The 12,454-nt window shown below is 49.8% G+C and overlaps 1 protein-coding gene and 1 long non-coding RNA gene across 2 annotated transcripts in view; one reads left to right on the plus strand and one right to left on the minus strand.

Annotated features, from left to right (window-relative positions):
- The window catches only part of LOC140392702 (uncharacterized), a 47,496-nt gene that overhangs the window by 8,115 nt on the left and 26,927 nt on the right, over nt 1-12,454 (minus strand). Inside the window, exon 3 of the long non-coding RNA XR_011935414.1 lies at nt 1,547-1,632. This is a non-coding gene — a long non-coding RNA (uncharacterized lncRNA). The remainder of the gene's footprint in view (nt 1-1,546; nt 1,633-12,454) is intronic.
- LOC140392701 (transmembrane protein 88-like) overlaps nt 1-12,454 on the plus strand; it is a 64,837-nt gene that overhangs the window by 6,074 nt on the left and 46,309 nt on the right. The window lies entirely within an intron of this gene.

Here is a 12,454-nt window from a genome sequence, read left to right on the forward strand (position 1 = left end):
ATGGGGGCCAGTGCAGACTTGATGGGCCAAATGGCCTCCTTTTGCCCTTTAGGGATTATATACCAGGTATACTAGCCTCAGAGGGAGTGCAGCATAGGTTTACCAGGATGATACCTGGGTTTTCTGCCCCCACCCCGCACCCCCCAACTGGAGGCTGCTCACTATTGACCGCCGGCAGGATCTTTCTGGCCCGCCGATGTCAATGGCGTCCCCACCACTGGGGAACCCGCTGGTTACAATCATCATTGCAGCACCTGAATGGTATTGCAAGACATGGTCCACAGCATGGAGCAAACCAGCGGCGTCGAACATCCCAAATTTATCCGCAGCATTCTGAATAGACGGAAAGCCTTACCACAAGTGGTTACTGAGGCAAAGGCTTTAAAATCAATCAAATGGAGATTATTTAATATTGGAAAAAGAAAAATATAAAAGATAATATGGGGAAAGTGCGGAGAAATGGGATTAATCAAAGCTGCTTCAGTTCAAGATCTATTCCTGGCCAGTTTGATGAGCCAAATGACTTTCTGGTCTATGAATGGTATGATGCATCAGGAAATAATTAGATTTGAAATGTTATTGCTGAAAATAATTGACGCATGATTTCGAAATGATGGTTTCCGTAATCTCGGTTCTGTCGCACTTTTGACAATTGCTTCCTAGTCACATTGATAACGTCCCTTTTTCAATTGTCCCACAAAAGAGCCGGAGCAGGGTTTTCTGCTCGACTGCCTGCAAATAGAAATAACTTTAGAAAATGTACGAAGAGGCGAGGGGAGGCCATTCGGCCCATCAGAGCTCAAAATTCCCATCAGGATCCATTATTATCTCGCAGTCTCTTCCTTTCTGCGACTTCAAAATGCTGAAACTTTTCCCGGCCACTGTTCTATTTGTGGAGGAGGTGGGGAGGACTCCGAAATGGAAGCCACTTTGACCTGTAATATTGAAGGACTCAAAGAGAACATTATGAATTACCTGCCTCACTGTCAGTCAGACTATAGTCAGTTCTGAGTGGATTTCTCAAAGTGTGAACTTCTCTTAACAGCAGGATGAAGCACTTACTAGCTGAGTGAGTGACACTGAATGCATCTAAATGATGGGCAGCTGAATAGTTCCCAGTGATCGGCAGCATCAATCAGCCCATAAGATAACACCCATCACAACCAATTTTCACAGAAACACTTTTGTTCCTGAAATGATCATCGATGACTCTGTTGATTTATTTCAACTGGAAGAGGCTGTTTCCCTTCATCCAGGGCTTGGAAAATCAGCGCTAATAAGTGTTCCCCTGGCAACCTCTTTCCCACCAAGCAGGGTCTCAATGTAGTGAAAGCAAAACGTTTTGTGCAGTCATAATGAGGACAGTTCAGGCCAACCATGTCACTCTGCACCTGCAGTCAGTCCAGTCCCTGACCACCACTACCCTCTTTGTCCTTCCAACAGCTTCGGACATCTAATCTGTTAGCGATGAGTGCTCTGGGATATACTGGATGGACTATCCATCCAAGGGCTGTCCTCACTGCTGATTTACATACTTTGTACTTACCAGCTCCTGCGATGTATCCGCTGTTGAAATTCATATTCAGTCAAGGCCTCATGTCCAGGGTGCAAGCCATTGGAAATCCTTTCCCACTGAAATCAGACAGTTGGGAGAACATCCGGTTAAATTGGAATTCCAAGACTTCAAGATGAAGGGGAGATGTACAGGGCCGTCTCCTCCCCTCAAAGTAATCAATCCCTTGCCGAAGGGAATCAACCCTCATGCCCAAATGATCAACCTGCTCCCCACACAGTTCAACAGGACCACACAAGATGGTAATAATAATCTTTATGATTGTCACAAGTCGGCCTACATTAACACTGCAATGACGTTACTGTGAAAATCCCCTAGTCACCACACTCCGGCGCCTGTTCAGGTACACTGAAGGAGAATTCAGAATGTCCAATTCACCTAACAAACACATCTTTCGGGACTGTGGGAGGAAACTGGAGCCCCCGGAGGAAACCCACGCAGACACAGGGAGAATGTGCAGACTCCACACAGACAGTGGCCCAAGCCAGGAATCGAACCAGGGACCCTGGCACTGTGAAGCAACAGTGCTAACCACCGTTCTACCACGCTATCCACCGATAGATCAATCTCAGATGGAAACCTGCACCGTTAAACACAATATGAAATCTGGGGTGGGATTTCCCCACCCCGTTGCACCCAGCGCCAATCCCGTTGTGCCAGCTGCATGATGAGAAGGGCCCAGAACAGATTTTGTGCCAGATGGTGAGCTGATCACGATGCACCTGACTCACGACACCCGGTGTGATCCACATAACCATATTCAATCATTTAAATCCGCATCCTATTTGTGGCCGCAATCTCACAGCTCCTGGTAGTCACTGGTCTCACCGGCGAGGCTTCGCTGAGACATGGATTAGTACTGGTCTCCACAAATTGAGACTAGGTGCGATGGCCATGCCAGGGGGCTCAGAGTCCATTGGAGCCCCCGGGTGATCAGGGACCGGGCAGGGCAGTGCCTTGGCAGTGCGTTGAAACCTGGCAGTGCCAACCTGCCATAATGGCACTGACAGGGTGCAGGGGCAGTTCCCGGGTGTTAGGGTGGCACTGCCAGAGTGCCAGATGCACTGCAAAGGTGCAGAGCCTGAGGGGGCCATGCCCATGAAAGGAGGGGTGAAGGGGGGGTATGAAGAGTGGGGGGGGGGGTGAAGTGGTGGGATGAAGGGGGTTACAAAGAGTGAGGGTGAGGGGGGTGCCTTAAAGGGGTGCAAGAAAGGGGGAATGGAAAAAAGGGGAACTAAAGGTGGGAGGCCGTCAGCAATCTCAAAGTGGGGTACACTCACTTAGGATGGAAGGGTACCAATGCCCCAATGCCCACGAGGATGGATGGGTGTGGGACTGTATCATCCTCATGCTTGGATGGTGGGGGGGGGGGATCACAAGGACGTTTAGTGATGGTGGGAGGTTACCCCTCTGGGGCTGAGGGTTGGGGGTGTTGCCCATGTCTGCGATGTACGGGGGGTGGGTGGGTGGCCCTTCAAAAATGCGCCCCGATCTCTTGTCGGCAAATTTAGTTTCCCACTCCAGAAATAACTTCTACTCCCCAAGCTTAATAAAAATGACGAAGTGTGGGTGAATACTGGTCCGGATCACACCCAAACACCTGTGTGGTGATAAACCTGTAGATAATATTTCATGTTGTTATAGGCCAGGGTTTAGAGAACCCCAAAGTGTATCATGGAGTTCACCTGACCCACAACTTTTAATAGATTGTGGTATGGGGAGCACACAGCCCACTCTATAGGGGTGGTACAGCAGAAATGGAAAAGTATTTTTTAAAGCAAAACAATGTTTATTCTATGAACTCAAGTTAACCTTTTTAAAACATACAGTGAACATCTTAGCAACCATTAATTCAAATACAACCCCCAAAGAATACAGCACTAAGTAATATTACTTTCCTTTTAACATCCATAAGACTTAAAACAAACCTTTAACAGAAGCACAACAGGTTTAAATTCACTTCTGAGAACAGTTATAACTCTGAATTCAACAAATGATCAAGAGATAGTCTTTACATGGCAGAGAGAACAACATTACACATTCTGTGGCTGACTGCAGCTCCAACACTGAAACAAATACAGGCACATCCAAGCTTTTCTCAAAGTGAAACAAAAAGCTGTCAGACAGCCCAGCTCCACCCACACTCTGACATCACTGCAATAATAAACACCCATTTCTGAAAGGTACACCCACTACAGTTGCTCTATAAAAAACACCCATTTTTTAAAGGTACTCTCACATGACAATGTACTCAGCAGTGTGACCTCACAGCAGCAAGTGGTGTTAGACATCAGTCAGGTGACATCCGGTTACTAGGAGAAGGTTGTAAGGCGTACACGAGGACAGTCGCACATAAGGGCCGTTCCAGGAGAGTCTAATCTAACTCTGTAATAACTTGGTCTGTATAAGATTACCTTACCACGTGTACATTAATAAATCATCAGTTTGGCTCAGTCACCAGAGGTTCTGTAGGTTCATTGCAAGACAAGAACACAGAACACAACAACCTGGCACAAATCACCCTGGCAAACCTGCCAAAAGGGCTGAATTCTCCACTTTGCAACACCAGAAGCATGAATGAAGTTGAAGCGGAGAATCGCGGGTTAGCCATGCTCCGGTCCCTCACTGGTGGTGATATTGATGTTTGCGCCCAGCCCCGGCGGATCCATGCAAAACCGTGATTTGCAAGGATTGCAATATCATTAGCTGCTTGGACACAGTATGCTCCGCCCTTCCGCGATGACCCAACCCTCTTGGACGGAATTCTCGCGGGCGCAATTAGTCCAAGTATTGCTAAGCGGGGCGTGGGTATGAAGGCTGCAGAGGGGGAGCTATAAATCACTGAAAACCACGCAAAAATTACCGGGCTTGCTGGGGGTGGGGGGGGGGGGGGGGGGGGGGGGGGTGGGGGGGTGGTCACTGCCGGGCCTGGGGCAGTAATGGGGAACAACTTGGTGTCAAGTTCGTGGTCGTGGGTGTCCTCCTCGGTATCGGGTGGTCTGGCTCAGACCACCATTGCTGTGGTCTGTCTTTTACAGGCACCCTTTTGGTCCTACTTACAAGCTCCTGGCTGCTCACACTACTGAGTGCTCACTGTGTCCTTTGAATGCTCAAAGAGCCTCTGGTCATATGGGAGCCCACCCAGGCCGCCCCTCTGAACACCCTCATACCCCAGCTGTTTCCTTCAGGGGATTGGCATAGTACAGCTCCAGCAGGGGTCCACCAGGTGTTGGCACTCCTCAAAAGCTCTGCCCCATTGCAGAGGAATCAGGGAATCAGCAGAGCTCAACCCAATCAGAGTACACCTGCACCATGGTCTATGGAACCCTCCTTGGTTCTCTGTCTCTTGCAGGGCAAAGGCCTTACCAGTGACCCCCCCCCCATCCCACAGGGTCACCAATTGTCTCTTCCTGGTGAGGCTGGCAGCGCTGACTGCCTCTGCCACCACTGCCCAGGTGGTGTTCAGGAAGGGGGGGCGGGGCTTGAGTCTGCGGCCCACTCCTCTGCCACCAGCTCCCATCTTAAAGATATTCCTTTTTTAAAAAAAAAGCATCCTGTCCAATGAACAAGGCTGGCTACACCGCTTTCCTGCCTGTTCCGCACTCGCCCCTTCCCCCCCACACCCCGACCTCAGAATAATCCTCAGAGTTAGATCAGAGGCGGCAGACCTGCATACAGGCCATTTATTCCCTGTCCTGTCTCCATTCCATCCTAATTTGGGATGGGAGAATTCCGGCCCAGTGGTTTTGCATTATTTCAAATTTGAGGTTGAGGTTATTGAAGTAGACTTCCATGGAATGGGAACTGGGGTGGCGAGAGGATCATCAAGGAACTATAAAGAACACATGGTTCTCCATGAAGGTTCTTACATCCCCTTCATAGACGGGGCAAATTTCGGACTGAGATCAAGATTGAGATTTGATATTTAACTATTTGCCTCCAAATCTTATAAACAACGTGGCCAAAATGTTCCGACCCTTCCCGCTGGTGGGACCGTCCGGTCCCGTCGAAGGTAACCCCAGGCGGCGCGTTTCCCGGCAGCGGAGGGTGCCGTGCACGCAGAAATCTCTCAGACATCGGCGGGACTGAAAGATCCTGCAGCCGGCCAAAGACAGGCCGCCTCTGCCACTGGAAAACATGCTGTGGAGTGGGGCGGGGTGGGGGAGGGGGTGGTGGGGGCGGGGCGGGGGGGGGGGGGGTGAAAAATCCTGCCCAAGATGGATCTGACAGAATAAAACCACAAGCATATTGGAGGCAATGACTGATGTGGTTTAGATTCAGTACGAGTGAAAAGATTGCATGGAATTAATCTGTTGGATTGTTTGTCAAGGTACCATGGCAGGCTCGGCCAGTTTCATTATTCGCTCTGTGCCTATTGCCCACAATATAACCATGAGGGGATTATTGACAGAAACCTCCACGATCAGCTGACGCTCAGGCAGCTCTGGCTGGATAACACAATTTGATAGAGAGTTATCTAGAAACTTATAATTTGACTGTCATTTATTGTAAGTCTATTTCATGTTTCATAGACTCTAATTCAGTCTCTGAGCCACATCAATGAATTCAGATGCACAATGCAGAGTTTCATAAAACAACGCAAACTGAAAATCTGGCCCCGTGACAATAATGGAAAGGACAGTAATTGATAGGAAATGAAACAAGTGAAAGGAGAGGTGAGAAGCAGCAGGGCTTGGAATGATGGATCAGTTTAATTTTGTGCCATTTCTCTGCAGCATATTAGCTATAAAATCTATTAGATCTTATATGTAGCAAATCACAATACAACGATCAGTGTGGAGGCATATACAGTGGGTTTAATCAGCAAGGCACATTGCTTGCCAAATGAGTTTGGGGATTTATCTGGATATTGCCGTTAAGTAGTCATTTGGTAGCACAGAACTTGAGAATATTGCTGAAAAAAGACACATGCTGCTGATGCTTTTCACCCTACACTCATCAGGCCAGGTGCAAGAATGCCAAATTTCATAGGGACCAACGATTTATACTGCATGAGAAACAGGGTGCTGATTGGTTGACAAGTCAGGGCCAACTTGCTGATCAATGAGCACCCCTTTTCATGTGCAGTATGAATTGTTGCTCCCTATGAAATTTGGCATTCTTGCATCTGTCCTGATGAGTGGAAGGTGAAAAGCTTCGGCAGCATGTCTCGTTTTCCAGTAATTGGGGTAAAAGTGGGAGGTGAGGAATTGGTTCCTGGAGCAGTTCATGCTTGGCTCACTGTGTGCTCTCTCGTATGGCGTCTTCATCTTCTCATTAAGTATCCAAATGCGCTTCATGTTCTGTTTGACCTTATAAGCATGTTCCAGACTTTGTACACGTCCTTTAGTCCTGGCTCTTCTACATCTGAATGACAGGCAAATGCTCCCAATTGAGTACCCTGTTACTGCCCCACAATCTCAGCCCAATGATACCCTCGTACTGCCTCCATCCTCCCATCCCTGTGGATCCCTTTTAATCCCCCCACATTTGCAAGCATGTAATACCTTATTAATGCCTGATACATCCAGAACAATAACTCCTTGTTACTACCCCATACTTCCATATCACTGATTCCCTATTGACGCTTCAGGCTCCTGATCAGTAAATCCCCATGAGCAAGGCCATAAAGCAGCAATACCAGGAAAATGCAAACAAAGCATTGGTATTCATTTCCTACAGGCCAGACTTTAAACAAAACCAGTTATGTTAAACCTGTATAGCACCCTGTGTACATCATGCTTAGAATATGGTGCACAGTTTTAATCCTCATAGTAGAGAAAAGGATACAGATGGCGGGATTTTCCTGCCCTCTGTGGCATGTTTCCGGCAGCAGAGGCAGCTCGTCATTGCTCCTGGCAGGATCTTTTGGCCCCGCTGACGTTTACGGTGCATTTTATGGCTCGCCCGTCCAGCCACCGAGGTACCCACCCTGGGAAGGAGGGGGGGGGGAGGGGGGGTGGTGGTGGTGTGGAATGACCTTTGATGGACCAAAAGGTCCCGCTGGCGAGAAGAGCTGGAAAATCCCACCCAGAGGCTCTGGAGGAAGTGCAAACATAATATCCAGGAATTATGCCAGAACTGAGAGATTCTAACTTTCAGGAAGGAACAAACAGACTGTAGTCCTTTTTCGCTGGGGTGTGAACTAACAGGTCTTTAATGTTATGAAGGAGTTTGATAGTTTCGGTGCAGAGAAGATGTTAAACATGGAGGTCAAAATCAGGGACTATAGTTACAAGCTATTCACTAATAAAACCCAATAAATAATTTATAAGTAAGTTCCTTACACAAAGTGGTCAAAGTGTGGAGCACTTGAGGTGAATAGCATTTGATGCATTTAATGGGAAACTCGCTCAATACATAAGGGAGAAATAAATGGTAGGGTCTGCTGATAGGATTAGATGACGTAGCACAGGAGGAAGCTCCTGCAAAGCATAAATGCCACCACTTATCCATTGGGCCAAATGGCCTATTATACAGATGTTCCACGGATGAGAAACTTCAGTTGTGAGGATACATTGCAGAGGTTGGGACTGTCCTCCTTGGAGTGAAGAAGACTAAGAGGAGATTTGATGGAGATGTTCAAAATCATGAGGGGGCTGGATTAACAAGTAGGAAGAAACAGTTCCCCTTGATAAAAGGATCAAGAATGAGAGGGCACAGATTTAAAGTGATTTGCCAAGGAAGCAAATGCGATGGGAGAAAAAAGTCTTTTCACACAACGAGTGTTTGAGGTCTGGAACAGCACAGCCTGGACGTGTGATGGAGGCAGGTTCAATCAAAGGCATTCAAGAGGACATTGGAAGAGTATTTGAATAGAAACAATGCGCAGGTTTTGTGAGGGCCACGAAGAATCCAGCACGAGTTTTAAGGATACAAAGTAATAACATTTATTTACAATAACATATATATATAACAGCAGCAGCAACTTCCCTTGCTGCACACTCCTTCCTGCTAGTTCCAAACTGGCCAGCTTTATTTATACTTGGAGTTTACGAATGGTTTCTCCGCCCCCCCTCATTGGGGAAGCTCATACTCCCAGAGGATTGTGGGATGGTCATTAGTCCCCAGCCAATAGTAAGCAGGCAGGTTATAATATCCCTCCCCCCCAAAGTCCAAGGATTCCACCGACCCTGGCAAAGGAGGGCATTGGACTCGTTTTGCCGCAGGCCGGACACCATTTGCACGAGGCGCTGGATCAGGCGGCGTGTAATGGGACGGAGACCGGCGCTTCCGTGATGAACAGCGTAACGGTTGTACATCCACGGCCCGTGGGCCCGAGGATTCCCCCTCTGATGCGTTCTGTGTCTCCATCTTGGAGTCAGAGTCTGCTGCCTCTGTCATCTCGGCGTCTCTATCTCCGCGCAGTTCTGTAACGACCTGCGCAAGCTTTGAGTGAGGCACCAGAGGAAGATTGTGAGGACTACCTTCCATTGTCTCTGGTCTCTGTGGCTGTAGCAATGAGCTCCGGGGGCGGGGAATCTTTGGAAGGGATAGTCTTCTGGACCGAACGTGATCTACATGTTTGCGCTGGAGACGACCCTGGGCTTGCACCTGGTAAGATGTAGGGCCCGTTTGGCGAAAGAGTATGCCAGGAACCCACTGGTCACCAACAGCAAAATTCTGAACGAACACTGGGTCACCGGGCACAAACTGCCGAATCGGCCGATGCCGAGAAAAACCCTGTCCTTGCCGTTCTTGTGTGCGGCGTACTTTTGCGCCAATGTCCGGGAAAACCATACTAAGGCGGGTGCGAAGTCTCCGGCCCATTAGGAGTTCTGCGGGAGCTACCCCAGTCACCGCATGGGGGGTGGTCCTATACGAAAACAAAAAGCGAGCCAGTCTCGTGTCCATTGATCTGGAAGACTGCTTCTTTAGGCCTTGTTTGAATGTCTGCACTGCGCACTCTGCCAACCCATTTGAAGCCAGGTGGTAAGGGGCAGTGCAGATATGGCGTATGCCGTTCATCTTCATGAATCTCGCAAAATCCTCACTCGTGAATGGAGTGCCGTTATCCGTGACCAGCACCTCGGGGAGGCCATGCGTACTAAAAGACAAACGCATCTTCTCAATTGTTGCACAGGACGTTGTGCCCAGCATCTTATGCACCTCTAGCCATTTAGACTGGGCGTCGATTAATAGAAGGAACATGGATCCTTGAAAAGGGCCTGCGAAATCCGCATGTAAGCGCGCCCAAGGCCGCCCTGGTCATTCCCAGTGATGTTGGGGTGCGGCCGGCGGAAGCTTCTGATGCTCCTGGCAAATGGAGCAGTTTTGGGCCACCTTCTCAATGTCGGTGTCGAGGCCTGGCCACCAGACATAACTCCGGGCCAACATTTTCATTTTGGTCACACCTGGATGCCCATTGTGCAAGTCTGATAGTATCAGCTCCTGTCCTTTGTCCGGGACAATCACAGGCGTCCCCCACAAGAGGATGCCGTCTTCCATGCTGAATTCTGAAAGCTAGGAGGAAAATGCCCGCAACTCGCCTGGGAGCTGACTATGCTGCCCACCATACAGGACTATGTGCCGAACCTTTGACAGGACTGGCTCCATCTGGGTCCACTCACGGATCTGTGATGCCGTGACAGGCAAGGTGTCCATAAAATTTAGGGATGCAACCACCTCACCGGTTGTGGGGGTCGACATGGGGCCGGTCGATAAAGGCAATCGGCTCAGTGCGTCGGCATTCGCTATCTGCGTTCCTGGTTTGTGCTCCAGAGAATACTCGTATGCAGCAAGCAACAAAGCCCAGCGCTGGATCCGTGCGGAAGCAATGGCGGTATTGGCTTATCCTCTCTGAAAAGTCCCAGCAGGGGCTTATGATCAGTCACGATAGTGAAATGGCGGCCATACACGTACTGGTGGAAGCGTTTCACCGCAAAAACCACTGCCAGGCCCTCCTTCTCAATCTACGCGTACTTTTTCTTCGCTGCAGTCAATGTGCGGGAGGCGAAAGCTATCGGTCGTTCGGCCCCGTTCTCCATCTTGTGGGACAGGACGGCCCCAATACCATACGGGGATGCATCACATGTGACGAGCAAAGGCTTTCCAGGATCATAATGGGTTAGTAAATCAGACAACGACAATTGTTGCTTTACCTGCCGGAAAGCGGTTTCTTGCGGCTGACCCCAAACCCAGGTGTGATTTTTCTTTAGCAGAAGGTGCAACGGGGCCAGCGTAGTTGCCAGATTGGGGAGGAACTTCCCGTAATAGTTTACAAGACCGAGAAAAGAACAAAGATGCGAAGTGTCAATCGGGGCGGGGGCCTGTTGAATCGCGCGCACCTTCTCTGCGACGGGGTGCAAACCTTCGAGGTCCACCCGATAACCTAGGTAGACTACTTCCTTTGCCTGAAATACGCACTTTGTGCGACGTAAACGGACTCCAGCCTCCGAAAAGCGTCTAAGGACAGCCTCCAGATTTTCCAAATGTTCCTGCTCCGACGTCCCTGTAATCAAAACGTCATCTAAGTAGACAGCGACACGCTGTAATCCTCTCAAAATGCCCTCCATATCACGTTGAAAAATAGCGCAGCAGAGGATACTCCAAAGGGCAACCGTGTATATTCATACAGGCCCCGGTGTGTATTAATCGTTACATATGGTCGGGAGGCAGGGTCCAGCTCCAACTGTAGGTAGGCGTGACTCATATCTAATATTGTGAACGAGAGTCCGCCTGCAAGCTTCGCATAGAGATCCTCTATGCGAGGCATTGGATATCGGTCGAGTCGGGAAGCCGTATTCACTGTAAGTTTATAGTCACCACACAAGTGAACTGTGGCATCTGGCTTCATTACAGGTACAATTTGTGCTGCCCAGTCAGCGAAACGGACGGGCCTGATAATACCCAAACTCTCCAAACGAGTAAGCTCCCCTTCTAATCTTCTCGAGCAAGGCGCAAGGCACCGGGCGCGCCCGGAAATAGCGCGGCGTGGCTCCTGGTTCGACTTGGATACGGGCTACAGCCCCTTTTATTTTCCCCAAACCGGGCTGAAATACATCTGGGTATCGTCCTAGCACCTCAGTCAACCCTCCAGAAACTGTTTGGAGGATGTGCTGCCATTGCAACCGCAAATGGCGCAACCAGTCCCGACCCAACAGGCTGGGCCCATAGCCGCGCACCACGATAAGTGGGAAACGCCCCTCCTGGCGTCCATAAACAACAGGGGTCATCATAGTTCCTGCAATGTCCAGTGGTTCCCCCGTGTAGGTGGCCAACCTGGCCTGTGAGTCGGTTAATGTAAGGGTCTGTATACCCTGCTTGATGCGGTCGAATGTCCTCTGGGCGATCACGGAAACCGCTGCGCCAGTGTCCAACTCCATCTCAAGCGGGTGACCATTGACCCGTACTGTCACCTTAATGGGGGCCACACGGGGAGCTGCCACACAATGCAGCTGCAGGCAGTCGTCCTCCGTCTCCACGTCCTCAGGAGTAGTTGCCGCAGGTTCATCCACATGGAAGGTACGGCCCCTGGGCTAGTCCCAGTTTCGGTCGGAACAACGGCGCCTCTGGCGCACCCAGGACCGGCGTCCGCGACAGGGTCGGCGCCTACAAGTCTGACACGGACATGGCTCCTCATCCATTGGTTCTGGAGAAGGCTCCCTTCGGGGAGGAATGTCCGACGGCCACTGGCGTCGATCCAGACGTCACCTTGCCCAAGGTACCGCAGGAGTGCGGGGGGATGTTTTCGGACGGAAGGGGTTGCGCCCCAAGGCATACACTTCCATTCCCTGTAGCTCCTGCACTCCTCGTTCTGCGCTCTCTCGGGGATAATACTATTTGAATGGCTTGTTGCAAAGTCAATGTTGGCTTAGTTAACAACTTTCTCTGGGTGGCCGCATTATTAATACCGCAAACCAAACGGTCGTGTAACATTTC

Source organism: Scyliorhinus torazame, chromosome 16 (genome assembly GCF_047496885.1).
Source record: "Scyliorhinus torazame isolate Kashiwa2021f chromosome 16, sScyTor2.1, whole genome shotgun sequence".
Lineage (NCBI taxonomy): Eukaryota > Metazoa > Chordata > Chondrichthyes > Carcharhiniformes > Scyliorhinidae > Scyliorhinus > Scyliorhinus torazame.